Raw genomic sequence first — 12,713 nt, 5'->3', positions numbered from 1 at the left:
AGTATTCATAAATACTCTATTACTCAAGTAGATTTTACTCCTTTAGAATCCGATATTTCACAACAGGAACTTCTCACCGCTCTACAATCACTTGAGAGAGATAAAGCTCCAGGGCCAGATGGTTTCTCAGTGGAATTTTTCACACACTTCGCTCCACTACTTCTCCCCAAATTAATCACTGTCTTTAAATTTGTTTTCATGTTCGGGAGAATCTCCTGGGTCCTTTTTGGAAGCTTTATTTTGTTTAATTCCTATGAAAGGGAAAGATTTAAAATACTGTAAGAATTACAGACCTATTTCACTAGTCAACATTGATTATAAATTTTTTCCAAGGCTTTGGCCATTCGTCTTGAAACTTTCCTCCCACAATTATTGGGAGTGGAACAGTCCGGTTTTGTTAAAGGCCTCCTTATTTCAGACAACACTTGTTAATTTTTTTATATCTAATCCAAATTTTCCCTTTTATCCCATTTATTAGCTGCTGTGGCATTAGACGCTAAGAAAGCGTTTGATCGAGTCAATTGGACGTACCTTTTTCAAACACTTGAATGGTTCGGTTTTGGTCCAAAGATCATCTCCCTGATTTCAATTCTTTACTCTAATCCTCGAGCAGCCGTTTTTGTTAATGGTAACTTATCCCCCTATTTTGACCTGAGAAGAGGTGTTCGCCAAGGTTGCCCCTTATCTCCGTTCATTTTCAATCTAGCTTTGGAACATGTTTTGTAAAGAATTCATCTAAATGGAGACATACAGGGATTCCAAGCCAATAACAAACACATTAATTTTGCGACATATGCCGATGGATGATGTATTGCTATTTATTTCTAACCCGCAAGCATCTGTCCCTGCTTTTCTTCAGGAAGTCAAACTTTTTCTCTCCGATTCTGGTTATAAACTGAATAAAGACAAATGTGAGATTCTGCCTTTCACCAAATATACTTTTAAGATGATTTTTAGTTCTTTTAGTTTTGCTTGGAATTCTCATCATATTAAATATTTAGGGCTTTATTTTACAAATTGTAATGTATACATGAAATCTCCACATTAACTAAATGGCACTCCTTATATATCACATGGTCGGGTGTCTAGATACCATTAAAATGATGCTTACTCCAATATTTTATACACTCTCTCTAATATTCCAGTACCCATCCCCTCAAAAAAATTTTAAACAATCAATTCCAGATTATTATCATTTTTACGGAATAATAAAAAATCCTGCATGTCATTGCTGAGATTAACAAGGCCAAAGGTAGAGGCTGGAGTTCATTTTCCAGACTTCTCTACTTACCAAAAATCTTTCCTACTTCGTCAAGCTTCGCGATGGCTCTCTGAATCTCTATTGGATCGTCCTTTGTGGGTAGATCTTGAACGTTTATATCTATCTCCTTTTTCTTTTAAAGAGTTTCTCTCTTTTACCCGCAGACCACAATCTATTTTTACCCCTATTCTCAAGCACACCTGTAAGCTTCTTAACTTTATTCAACTGACATCCCCCAATGATCCAAACACCTTTCTTGATTCCTCACTTTCAATCAATCAATACATTTGTAGAGTGCACAACTCACCCGTAAGGGTCTCAAAGCACTCGGGGTGCTGCTACTACTCAAACAGCCAGGTCTTGAGGAGTATCCTGAGGGCCAGCAGGTCCTGGGTCTGTCGTAGGCGGATGGGAAGGGTGTTCCAGGTTTTTGCGGCGAGGTGGGAGAACGATCTGCTGCCGGCGGTCAATCGACAGATGCGGGGGACGGTGGGTGGGCGAGGTCAGCGGAGCAAAGCTGGCGGTTTGGGGTGTAGAAGGTGAGTCATTTGTTGAGGTACGCTGGTCTGGTGTTGTGGAGAGCTTTGTGAGTGTGGGTGAGGAGCTTGAAGGTGATCCTCTTGTTGACGGGGAGCCAGTGTAGGTCTTTCAGGTGGGCTGTGATGTGGCTGTGGCGGGGGAAGTCGAGGATGAGGCATGCAGAGGCGTTCTGTATGTGTTGTAGTCGTTTCTGGAGTTTGGCTGATGTTCCTGCGTAGAGAGCATTGCCGTAGTCCAGTCTGCTGGTGACAAGGGCCTGGGTGACTGTCCTTCTGGTACCGGTGGGGATCCATCTGTAGATCTTGCGGAGCATGCGGAGGGTGTTGAAGCAGGTGGAGGAGACGGCGTTCACTTGCTGGGTCATTGACAATGTGGAGTCCAGAATGACTCCCAGGTTGCGTGCATGATTAGTGGGCGTCGGTACAGCTCCCAGTGTGGCTTGCCATCAAGAGTCCTTCCAGGTGGAGGGGGTGGATCCGATGATGAGGACCTCCATCTTGACCGAGTTCAGTTTAAGGCGGCTGATCGTCATCCATTCGGTGATGGCCTTCATTCCTTCGTGGAGGTCTGTTTTGGCGGTGGGGGGCCTTGGTGAGGGAGAGGATCAGCTGGGTGTCATCGGCCTATGAGACGATGTTGGGGTCGTACAATCTGCCGATGTTGGCGAGCGGTGCCATGTATATGTTGAAGAGTGTCGGGCTGAGGGATGATCCTTGGGGTATGCTGCAGATGATCTTGGTGTCTTTAGAGCAGAATGGGGGGAGGCGGACACTCTGGGTTCTGCCGGTGAGGAAGGAGGTGGCCCAGTCCAGTGCTTTGTCGCGGATCCCTGCGTTGTGGAGGCGTGTGCAGAGGGTGTGGTGGCAGACGGTGTCGAAGGCAGCTGAGACGTCCAGGATGATGAGGGTTGCGGTTTCTCCATTGTCCATCATTGCCCTGATGTCGTCGGTTGCTGCGATGAGGGCTGTTTCGGTGCTGGTGGTGCTGCAGAAGCCTGATTGGGATGGGTCCAGGATGTTGTTCTTTTCGAGGAAGGAGGTCAGTTGCCTTGATAATCTTCTCAATGACTTTCACCGGGAACGGGAGGAGGGAGATGGGCCAGAAGTTCTTGAGGTCCTTGGGGTCAGCTTTAGGTTTCTTGAGTAGGGCGTAAATCTCGGCATGCTTCCAGCTTTCGGGGAAGGTGGCGGTCTCAAAGGAGCTGTTGATGATTTTGCGGAGATGAGGTGTGATGGTGGAGCTTGCATTGTTGAAGATGTGGTGCGGGCAGGGGTTGGATGGTGAACCGGAGTGGATGGTGTTCATTATTTTGATGGTGTCTTTGTCGTCGACAGGGGTCCAGGAAAATAGGGGGTCGATGTTGATGTTGCTGGGGGGCGGTGAGTCTGAGGTGACTATGTATGACGGGGAGGCCCGGTTGCTGAAGCTGTTGTGAATGTCTGCGATCTTGCGGTGGAAGAAGATGGCTAGGGAGTCGCAGAGGTTTTGTGATGGTGGGATGTTGTTAGAGTTGGAGCTGGGGTTGGAGAGTTCCTTCATGATGTTGAAGAGTTCTTTGCTGTTGTGTGCGTTGTTGTCAATGCCCTCTTTGAAGGAAGTCCTTTTGGCGTTATGGATGAGTTGGTGGTGTCTGCGGATGGCGCTTTTGTAGGCTGTGTTGCTGTCTAGTGTCTGTTCGTGGTGCCACTTCTTCTCGAGCCTATGGCAGGCCTGCTTGGATGCCTGGAAGTTGGCGGTGAACCAGATGGCTTTTCTGTCTGGGCGGCTGTTTGAAGATTTATGATCAGAGTGAGAGTGTTGGCCCAGTCGTTGATCCATTGCTTCAGGTTCAGGGCGGCGGAGTCGGTGCCGGTAGTGTCTGTTGGTGGGTTTCAGGTGAGGGTGGTGACTAGCTGGTCTTCGGTGACTTTGCTCTGCCTGCAGTGAGGGGCCTGTTGTGTGCGGTGGTGCATGGTGGGCTTCTTGAAGGAGAAGTGGATGCAACGGTGGTCAGTCCAGTGGAGTTCGGTGGTGTGGCTGAAGGTGACGTGGTTGTTGGCTGAGAAGATGGGGTTGAGGGTGTGTCCGGCGGAGTGGGTGGGAGTCGTGATGAGCTGTTTGAGTCTGAGGTTGGCATGGTTGTCGAGCAGGGTGGTGGAGTTTCTGTTGTTGGTGTTCTTTAGGTGGAAGTTCAGGTCTCAGAGGAGGATGTAGTCCATGGATGCAAGGGCGTGCACACTGATGAAGTCGGCAATGGAGTCGCTGAACTGTGACTGGGGACCGAGTGGTCTGTAGATGAGGGTTCCTCTGAGGGTGGTGTTGGGGTTGGTGCAGATCTGGAAGTGCAGGTGTTCGGCAGTGATGAGCATGTCGTCGGTGTTGGTCAAGATTCTGAGGGTGTTTCTGTGGACGATGGCGATTCCTCCTCCTGTTCCGTTGGTGCTGTCCCTGCAGCTGATCTTGTAGCCGTCATGGATGGCTTTAGCGATGTCGGGTGCCTAGGAGGGGTTCATCCAGGTCTCCGTCAGAACGGAGACCTCTGGGGAGGTGGAGTCGAGTAGGTCCCAGAGTTCTATGGTGTGTTTGCGGGTAGAGCGGGTGTTGAGTAGAAGGCATTGGAGGCTGTTACGACCTGCCCCAGTGGGTGTGATGTTGGTTTGGAGGTTGGTGCAGCAGCAGTTCTGGCAGGAGAAGAGTCCATGGGTCCGCATCAGGGTGGCCTGGAAGCTGGTGTGGGATCGGCTGACGTTGAGTGCGTGGAGGGTGCTGGCCTCGTCGCGGCTTCAGGTGTCATGGCATTTCCGGGGGCCAGGGGTTCTGGTGCTGGGCACGGTCTGGGTGCAGACGGACTTGCCTTAGGAGTGCCTTTGGTGCACCAGTGTAGCGCCCGCTGCATGCGGCCGCGCAGCGGCCACCATAATAAGGTGAGGAGGGTGGGAGGAGCAGCTGGGAGGGGGAGCGGGACAAATGGGTGAGCAGGGGGGCTGGGCCGCAGGGGACGCAGCAGTGGGAAAACGGGTGACGAGCAGGGCACAGAAGGCAAGGTAGAGGGGCACATAGGTAAAACGGGCACAGAGGAGGAAAGGGGCACAACGGGCAGAGACAGTACAGACCACAACAATTTGGCAAAACGGAAGGCAAAGATAGAGGGGCACAAAGGCAAAAGGGGCACAGAGGAGAAAGGGGCACAACGGGCAGAGACAGTACAGACCACAGCAATTAGGCAAAATGGAACAGCAAATAAGCAAGAACACAACCGAGGCAGAGGGGCCTCAAACTTATGGCAGCGGTGGTAGCAGCGAGCACAGGGACACAGACACACGGGTGGTGCTTTGCGGCGTGGGGGAGCGACCTGCCTGTGAACAATAAGTTTATATTGATTCATGGCAAACCTTTATATTGGAAATCTTGGAGACTCTAAGGCTTAATCTGGACACACCAACTCAAAATGTGGCAGTATCGTTCCGGGAAGCTAATCAGCGTTTTGATCTACCCCTTGATTCCATTCTTAAGTATAATCTTATCAAACAAGCCCTCTCTAATGCATATGCTCAGGTTTTATCTCATCCTCACCCTAAACCCCCCCTGTCAATGGCTTATATACTCTTCTAGATTACTGTCTGAAAGCTTCCACTATTTATACTCATATACGCTCTTTAACAACGGACAGAGAAAAGACTAAAGTTGAACTTTCCTGGGAAGAGGATCTTGGAGTTGAATGGTCAACTTCTTTATGGAATAAAATATGGACTAAAATTAGGAAATCCTCTAGGGTGGCTAACACCACACAAACACTATTTTTATCTATAAAAGGCTTTTACTACACCTGGCTATTTTACACAAAAGACATACTGATACACCCAACACTTGTTGGTCTTTCTCTTCCCCATTTGCTGATCTGAAACACCTACTCTTTATGTGTACACATGTACATACTTTTTGGACAAATGTTTGGTCTGGGCTTAAAGTAACTTAGTTTTCCAATCCAATTTCCCTTTTTATCTTATTCATTTATTTTTAGGTAGCTTATCATCTATTTGGGACGATTATATTTTTAACATAAAGATTGTTGATTTATTCTTAGCTGTTGCTTTTCAGAAGATTACAAAAAATTGGAAACATTTGGCTAAATTGTCATTCCAGGCATGGTGGTATGCAGTATGCTATAATCATAGATTAGACACAGCACTTGTTCATCCTATTCCTTTAGCTATAAAACGTATGAAATTATGGTCACCTGTTATAATGTTCATTTATGCCAGTGCTAAACGCTCTTTCTCCCAAACTCCTATTCAGCAAGAAGTTACCCGTCTTCCGTGACATTCCTTATCTCATTAATAATATGTTATATCATAATAATATACTTTTATTAATTCCAGTTATTATGCAATTTGCATGAAATGCATTATATTATTCATTATATTACTATTTGGTGGTCTTGCCATTCCATCATCACGATGTTTGCATGATATTTTGTATTATTCTAATATCTTTGACTTTTTTTGTGTTTACTTAGTTTATCCTTTGTGTATACTCATTGACCATCATACTCTGTATTTTTATTCTTTATCTCTTCAGTAAAATTACTTTGAAACAAAATTCCATTAATGTCATAACCTTTACTTGCAGATGGAATTCATCCACAATGATTTGCGCAGTCAGCCCTTACCTACAACAGAAATGTTTACTCTGCTGCAGAGCAACTTAATCAAAATAACAGTAGAGTGCTTGTCAGGAGTGTGTAAAATGCTTAGCAGGCAATCTTACCAGTTTGAACTGAAATGGTGAAATAGGGAACAGAGTGGTACATGGTGACTGAGCTTGGACCTTTTGACTCTAAAGCAACATAATCTTAAGCTTTTCCATAGCTTTCCTTTGAATAAGGAAATAATTGACTGTTAGCTAAGGGGTTAGCTGACAACAGCGAAAGATGAAAGGCACCTATCCTCCTTGTGGATAGATACCTTTTTCTTAAAAGGCATTTGCATGAAAAAACCTACATTGTTGCAGGAGATGTGGCCCAGTTTTTTGTTTTTTTATTATTGATAATGGTGCAGGTTTGGTCTCTTGGCAATTAAATGTGTTTAGTCTTTCAGGGTTGGCATTGTGCTGACATGGATGGGTTTCTGGCCTAATATAGAGGATATCTTGAGGATTTTTCTGTTCGTGATGGGAAGCTTTCCATTATTTGGGGGATGAACATGTAGGACTGGTGGCGCACACTTCGAAAGTCAGACTGCCTTCCTTGTTTTGTTTTTCGTTTTTTTTTTTTTTGGTCCTCATTTTCCACCATGGTTACAAGAGTTAAAGCCAACAGAGAGCAACACACTGGCACAGACAACCTGGTAGGGACCGCCGGATGGCTTGCGCGACTCCCAACAGCAATGTCAATTTCTCCAAGCCTCAAACTCCGAAGAAACCATTAAGGTGTAAAGTTACTGCCATCGTTGCCCAGCCACAAGAAATTGGGCCGGAAAAACCTTGGTACACCAAACGGGGCAGAGGAGTTAAAACCATAGCAGTATAATCTTCGAACCATGGGGGGAAAAAAAAACCACAGTCAGATTCCTTGTTGGTTCCAAAAGACTCTTTTATCCCAGTTACCAGACCTAGCCAAGTCCAATTTTGACACCTGCAACAGGAAGGCTCGCCAGTCCGAGAGTGATGGTGGTATATGGGCCTTCCACTTTTTACAGATCTTCCTTCTAGGTAGCAGAATAGAATAAAATAGGAGATTTTTAGCTGGACTTCGGGTCTCACCCGTAACCCCAAAAATAACAAGAGGGAGCGTAATCAAAACTTGAAAGCCCCAAAAGGCCGTAAGAAAGACCCCAATATCTATCCAAAATGAAGACAAAAGAGGACACTCAAAAAACATGTGGGCATGAGAGACCGCTAGCAAACCACATCTGGCACATGCAAATGGGGAGTTTTTGGAGAATTTGGATAGCCTAAGGGGAGAATAATAATCTCTGTGAAGCGTGAAGATATGGTTCCTCTGGAGCCAGGCAGGCTTAACAATGTCCCACAACACCTTACATGAAGCTACCCACAAAATTTCTGGGTTATTGCCCGCCAAAGATGACCCCCATAGCTTCTCTGGCAGCAGGAATTCGCCATCCCCTTCATCTAGTATTAAATTGTACCATAGAGAGATCTCCTTTCTAGCTGATGGTTTATCAAGTAATACGGTCTCAAGCTTACTACCCACTCCCAGAGGAAGACTACTCTTAAGTGAGGTGTATGAATGAGCCCAACTGAGAATCTGGATATATTTAAATCTGGAAAGGTTTGAGCCCGCTTTATCCCTTAGCGATTCCCATGGTAACAAAATGCCTTCCATAAACAAATCCCCCCAAACTTCCAAGCCTGCTACTCTCAAGGGCAAAGCCAGACCGTCCGCCAACCACTCCAGGGCTCCAGGGGAGTCCCACAATGATGACCTGCTAGAAAAATACCCCAATTTTAAGAAGCCCCTGAGTTTAGCCCATGTTTTCGCCAGCCCCTGCAATACCTTCAGCTTTACCTTCTTAAAATATTTGGGGTCACCAAATTTAAACAGAAAACTGGTCTGTGCTAACTTTCCCCCCTCAGTAATGTTGAAAACATACAACGGATACCCCAATCAGTAGGCATCTTTAATAACATTCGAGCATGCGATAATTGGAAAGCCCATGCATATAGTTGTAGGTCAGGAGCTGCTAGGCCACCCTTTTCCCTGCGCCGCCTAAGCTTTTTCCAGGCAATTCTTGGGATATGATTATCCCAAATGAAAGAACTAATATCGCCTTGTAATTTGGATAGGAGTAATGGTTCAAAATAAAGAGGGATGGTATTAAACAAAAAGGAAACCTTAGGTAGAATAGTCATTTTGATCAAGTTAATTCTTCCTAAAATAGACAAAGGAAGCTGTGCCCATGTTCACATTAGTCTACGACAATCCTTTGCCACATTGGAGAAATCAATGGAGGCAATTTTATTAATGGCTTTAACAATGTTAAGGCCGAGATACCAAAGACTTAAACTGTGCCGGACCCCTGACCCAAGATCATCATCATTCCACATCATCATTTCGGTTTTTGAGGCGTTAACCTCGTATCCGGAAACCTTTCCGAAATCCAAGGCCAACTTATTCACCGCCGGGAGGGCTGTACGTAATTCTGAGGTAAAAATCATGATATCGTCAGCGTACAGAGCCATCCTCTTCTCCCATCCCCTATACACGAAAGACTTGATATTACTATCTTGCCTCAATCTTTGGGCAAAAGGCTCGATGTATAAATCAAATAGAAGGGGGGAGAGGGGGCAGCCCTGCCAAATACCCCTAGTGCTAGTAAATAGATCTGACAGTTCCCCATTGACCAGAAGGCAAGCCGTAGGATTGTGGTATAATAGGCTAAACGCTCGACGAAAACCCTGCCCGATGTTGAATTTAGCCAAGACCCTCGACAGGTATGACCAGTTCACCCTGTCGAAGGCCTTGGTTGCGTCGAGCGTCACAACCGCTAAGGGGAGAGCATCTGTTACTGCCATGTCGATAGCCCCTATCTGATCGTAAGACAGTTCATAAAGCTGCCGACCCTTCAATCAATCAATCAATCAGCAATTTGTATAGCGCGCTACTCACGTTACTGTTCGAAAAGCCAGGTCTTGAGTTGTTTCCTGAAGGAGAGGTGGTCCTGGGTCAGCCGTAGGTGGATGGGGAGGGAGTTCCATGTCTTGGCCGCCAGGTAGGAGAAGGATCTTCCTCCAGCGGTGGCTCTGCGGATGCGTGGTACGGCAGCGAGGGCGAGGCTGGCCGATCGTAGCTGGCGGGTGGGTGTGTAGAAGTGAGGCGGCTGTTGAGGTACTTCGGGCGCATGTCGTGGAGAGCCTTGTGTGCATGGGTGAGGAGTCTGAACGTGATCCTCTTGCTGACGGGGAGCCAGTGCAGGTCTCTCAGGTGGGTAGAGATGTGGCTGTGGCGAGGGATGTCCAGGATGAGTCGTGCGGAGGCGTTCTGTATGCGTCTTTTCTGTAGTTTGGCAGTGGTTCCCGCGTAGAGGGTGTTCCCGTAGTCCAGTCGGCTGGTGACGAGTGCCTGGGTGACTGTCTTCCTGGTTTCGGTGGGGATCCACCGGAAGATCTTACGGAGCATGCGCAGGGTGTTGAAGCATGATGATGATACGGCGTTGACTTGTCTGGTCATCGAGAGGGAGGAGTCCAGGATGAAGCCCAGGTTTCGTGCGTGGTCCGTTGGCTTGGGGGTGGTGCCCAAGGCAGGCGGCCACCAGGAGTCGTCCCAGGCGGAGGGCGATGATCCCAGGATGAGGACTTCCGTCTTGTCTGAGTTCAGTTTCAGACGGCTGTTCTTCATCCACTCGGCGACGTCTTTCATCCCATCCTGGAGGCTGGCTCTGGCGGTGGCGGGGTCGTTGGTGAGGGAGAGGATCAGCTGGGTGTCGTCGGCGTAGGAGATGATGTTGAGGTTGTGTTGGCGTGCGATGGCTGCGAGGGGGCTCATGTAGACGTTGAAGAGGGTGGGGCTGAGTGAGGATCCTTGTGGTACGCCGCAGATGACTTCGGATGCCTTGGATCTGAACGGGGGAGGCGGACTCTCTGGGCTCTTCCGTCGAGGAACGAGATGATCCACTCCAGAGCCTTCCCTTGGATACCGATGTTGCTGAGGCGCTGTACTAGAGTGCGGTGGCAGACAGTGTTGAACGCCGCAGATAGGTCCCGAAGGATGAGGGCCGCTGTTTCACCGTTGTCGAGCAGGGATCTGATGTCGTCGGTGGCTGCGATGAGGGCGGTCTCGGTGCTGTGGTTGGCTCGGAAGCCGGACTGCGAAGGGTCGAGAGATCCGTTAGTCTCGAGGAAGGATGTATGACGTTACAACGCATGCTTTTACATCGCATGCCTTTACAACGCGGTTTTTACATCGCATACCATTACAACGCATAGCGCTTTTGGGTGTTGGATAGTGAATAGTTTAATTTACTATTCCAACTCCAGTCCCCGTGGACACTAGGGAAGGTTATTGGATAGTAAATTAACCTATTCCCTATCCTAGAGCGCCCCGCAGCGCAATGCGTTATAATGGTTTGCGTTGTAATGACCGCGTTGTAATGGTAGTGCGTTGTAAAAGTTTCGTTATAAGTGATGTTTCCCCTCGAGGAAGGCGGCGAGCTGTCTGTTGACGGTTTTCTCGATGACTTTGGCAGGGAAGGGGAGGAGCGAGATGGGGCGGAAGTTCTTGAGTTCGGTGGGGTCCGGTGTTGGTTTCTTTAGGAGGGCGCTGAGCTTGGCATGTTTCCAGCTCTCCGGGAAGGTGGCTGTGTTGAAGGAGATGTTGATGATGTCCCGGAGTTAGGGTGCGATGATGGAGTCGGCCTTGTTGAAGACGTGGTGGGGGCAGGGGTCGATTGGTGATCCGGAGTGGATGGTGTTCATCGTGCGGGTGGTGTCTTCGGTGCTGACCGGGGTCCAGTTGCAGAGGGTGGTGGCGGTTGGGTGCATGGTATGTGCGCCAAAGCTGTTGTGTATGTCGGCGATCTTGCGGTGGAAGAAGGTGGCGAGTGAGTCGCAGAGGTCTTGCGATGGTGTGATGTCGTTCTTTCCGGCATTGGGGTTGGAGAACTCTCTGACGATGCTGAAGAGTTCCTTGCTGTTGTGGGTGTTTTTGTCCAGTTGTTCTTTGAATGTTGTCCTGTTGGTGGTGCGGATCAGCTGGTGGTGATTGCGGGTGACTTTCTTAAGGGCAGTCATGTTTTCTGTGGTCTGGTCGTGGCACCAGGTTTTTTCAAGGGTGTGGCAGTTTTTCTTGGATGTTTTGAGTTCGTCGGTGTACCAGGAGGCTTTCTTGCTGCCGGGTCTGCAGGGAGGATTCTTCAGTGGAGCGAGGTCGTCGGCGCAGTTGGTGAGCCACTGTGTGAAGGTGCGGGCTGCTTCTTTGGGGTCCGTTGTGCTGGCGGTAGGGTTCAGGCTGAGGGAGGTGGTGAGCTGGTTGGCGGTGATCTTGCTCCAGCTCCTGCGAGGAACCTGTTGCTGGTGGTGGTGGGTCGTGGTTGTAAAAATTGATACTTGTATAGCGCACTACTCACCCGCAAGGGTCTCAAGGCGCTTGTACGAATACCGCTGTGGAACCCATCCTGGCTTTCCCCGTGAGGTGTCCAATCCTGGGCACCCCCAAGGTGGAGGCCAGGCATCCTTAGTGTTGTGGGGCCGTTGTGGAGATTAAGCAAACTATTGCCTAGAGTTGCAGAGTGGGACTCCATGATTGGAATAGGCACCGAGGCGAGAATTATCAGGTCCGTGGAATTTTTGAGCTCAAGACCCACCGAGGCGGGGAATTGAACCCTGGTCCCGGGCTAGACCTCTGCATCAGGGTCTGCCGCTTTAACCATTGAGCCACACTTCTCCACCATTGAGCCACACTTCTCCACTTGGTTCTTCTGAAGCTGAAGTGGACGCAGCTGTGATCCGTCCAATGAAGTCCGGTGGAGTGGCTGAAGGAGATGTGTTTGCTGGAGGAGAAGACGGGGTCAAGCGTGTGGCCGGCATAGTGGGTGGGGGTGTTCACCAGTTGCTTGAGTCCGAGGTTGGCAAGGTTGTCCAGCAGGGTGGTGGTGTTGCAGTCCTTGGTGTTCTCCAGGTGGAAGTTGAGGTCCCCTAGGAGGATGTAGTCAGCGGAGGGAAGGGCGTGCGGGCTGATGAAGTCTGCGATGTCTTCGCTGAATTGGGTGCGTGGTCCTGGGGGTCTGTAGATGAGGGTGCCTCTGAAGGTGGTCTTGGGGTCTGTGTGTATCTGGAAGTGGAGGTGTTCGGCGGCGGTGAAGGAGTCGTTGGAGACGGTCGTGATGCGGATGGTGTTCCTGTGGACGATGGCGATGACTCCTCCGGTTAGCGCGGTCTCTCCAGGTGATCTTGTATCCGTCCGGGATGGCTATGGCAA

Source organism: Lissotriton helveticus, chromosome 2_1 (genome assembly GCF_964261635.1).
Source record: "Lissotriton helveticus chromosome 2_1, aLisHel1.1, whole genome shotgun sequence".
Lineage (NCBI taxonomy): Eukaryota > Metazoa > Chordata > Amphibia > Caudata > Salamandridae > Lissotriton > Lissotriton helveticus.
This window is presented reverse-complemented; position numbering follows the sequence as displayed.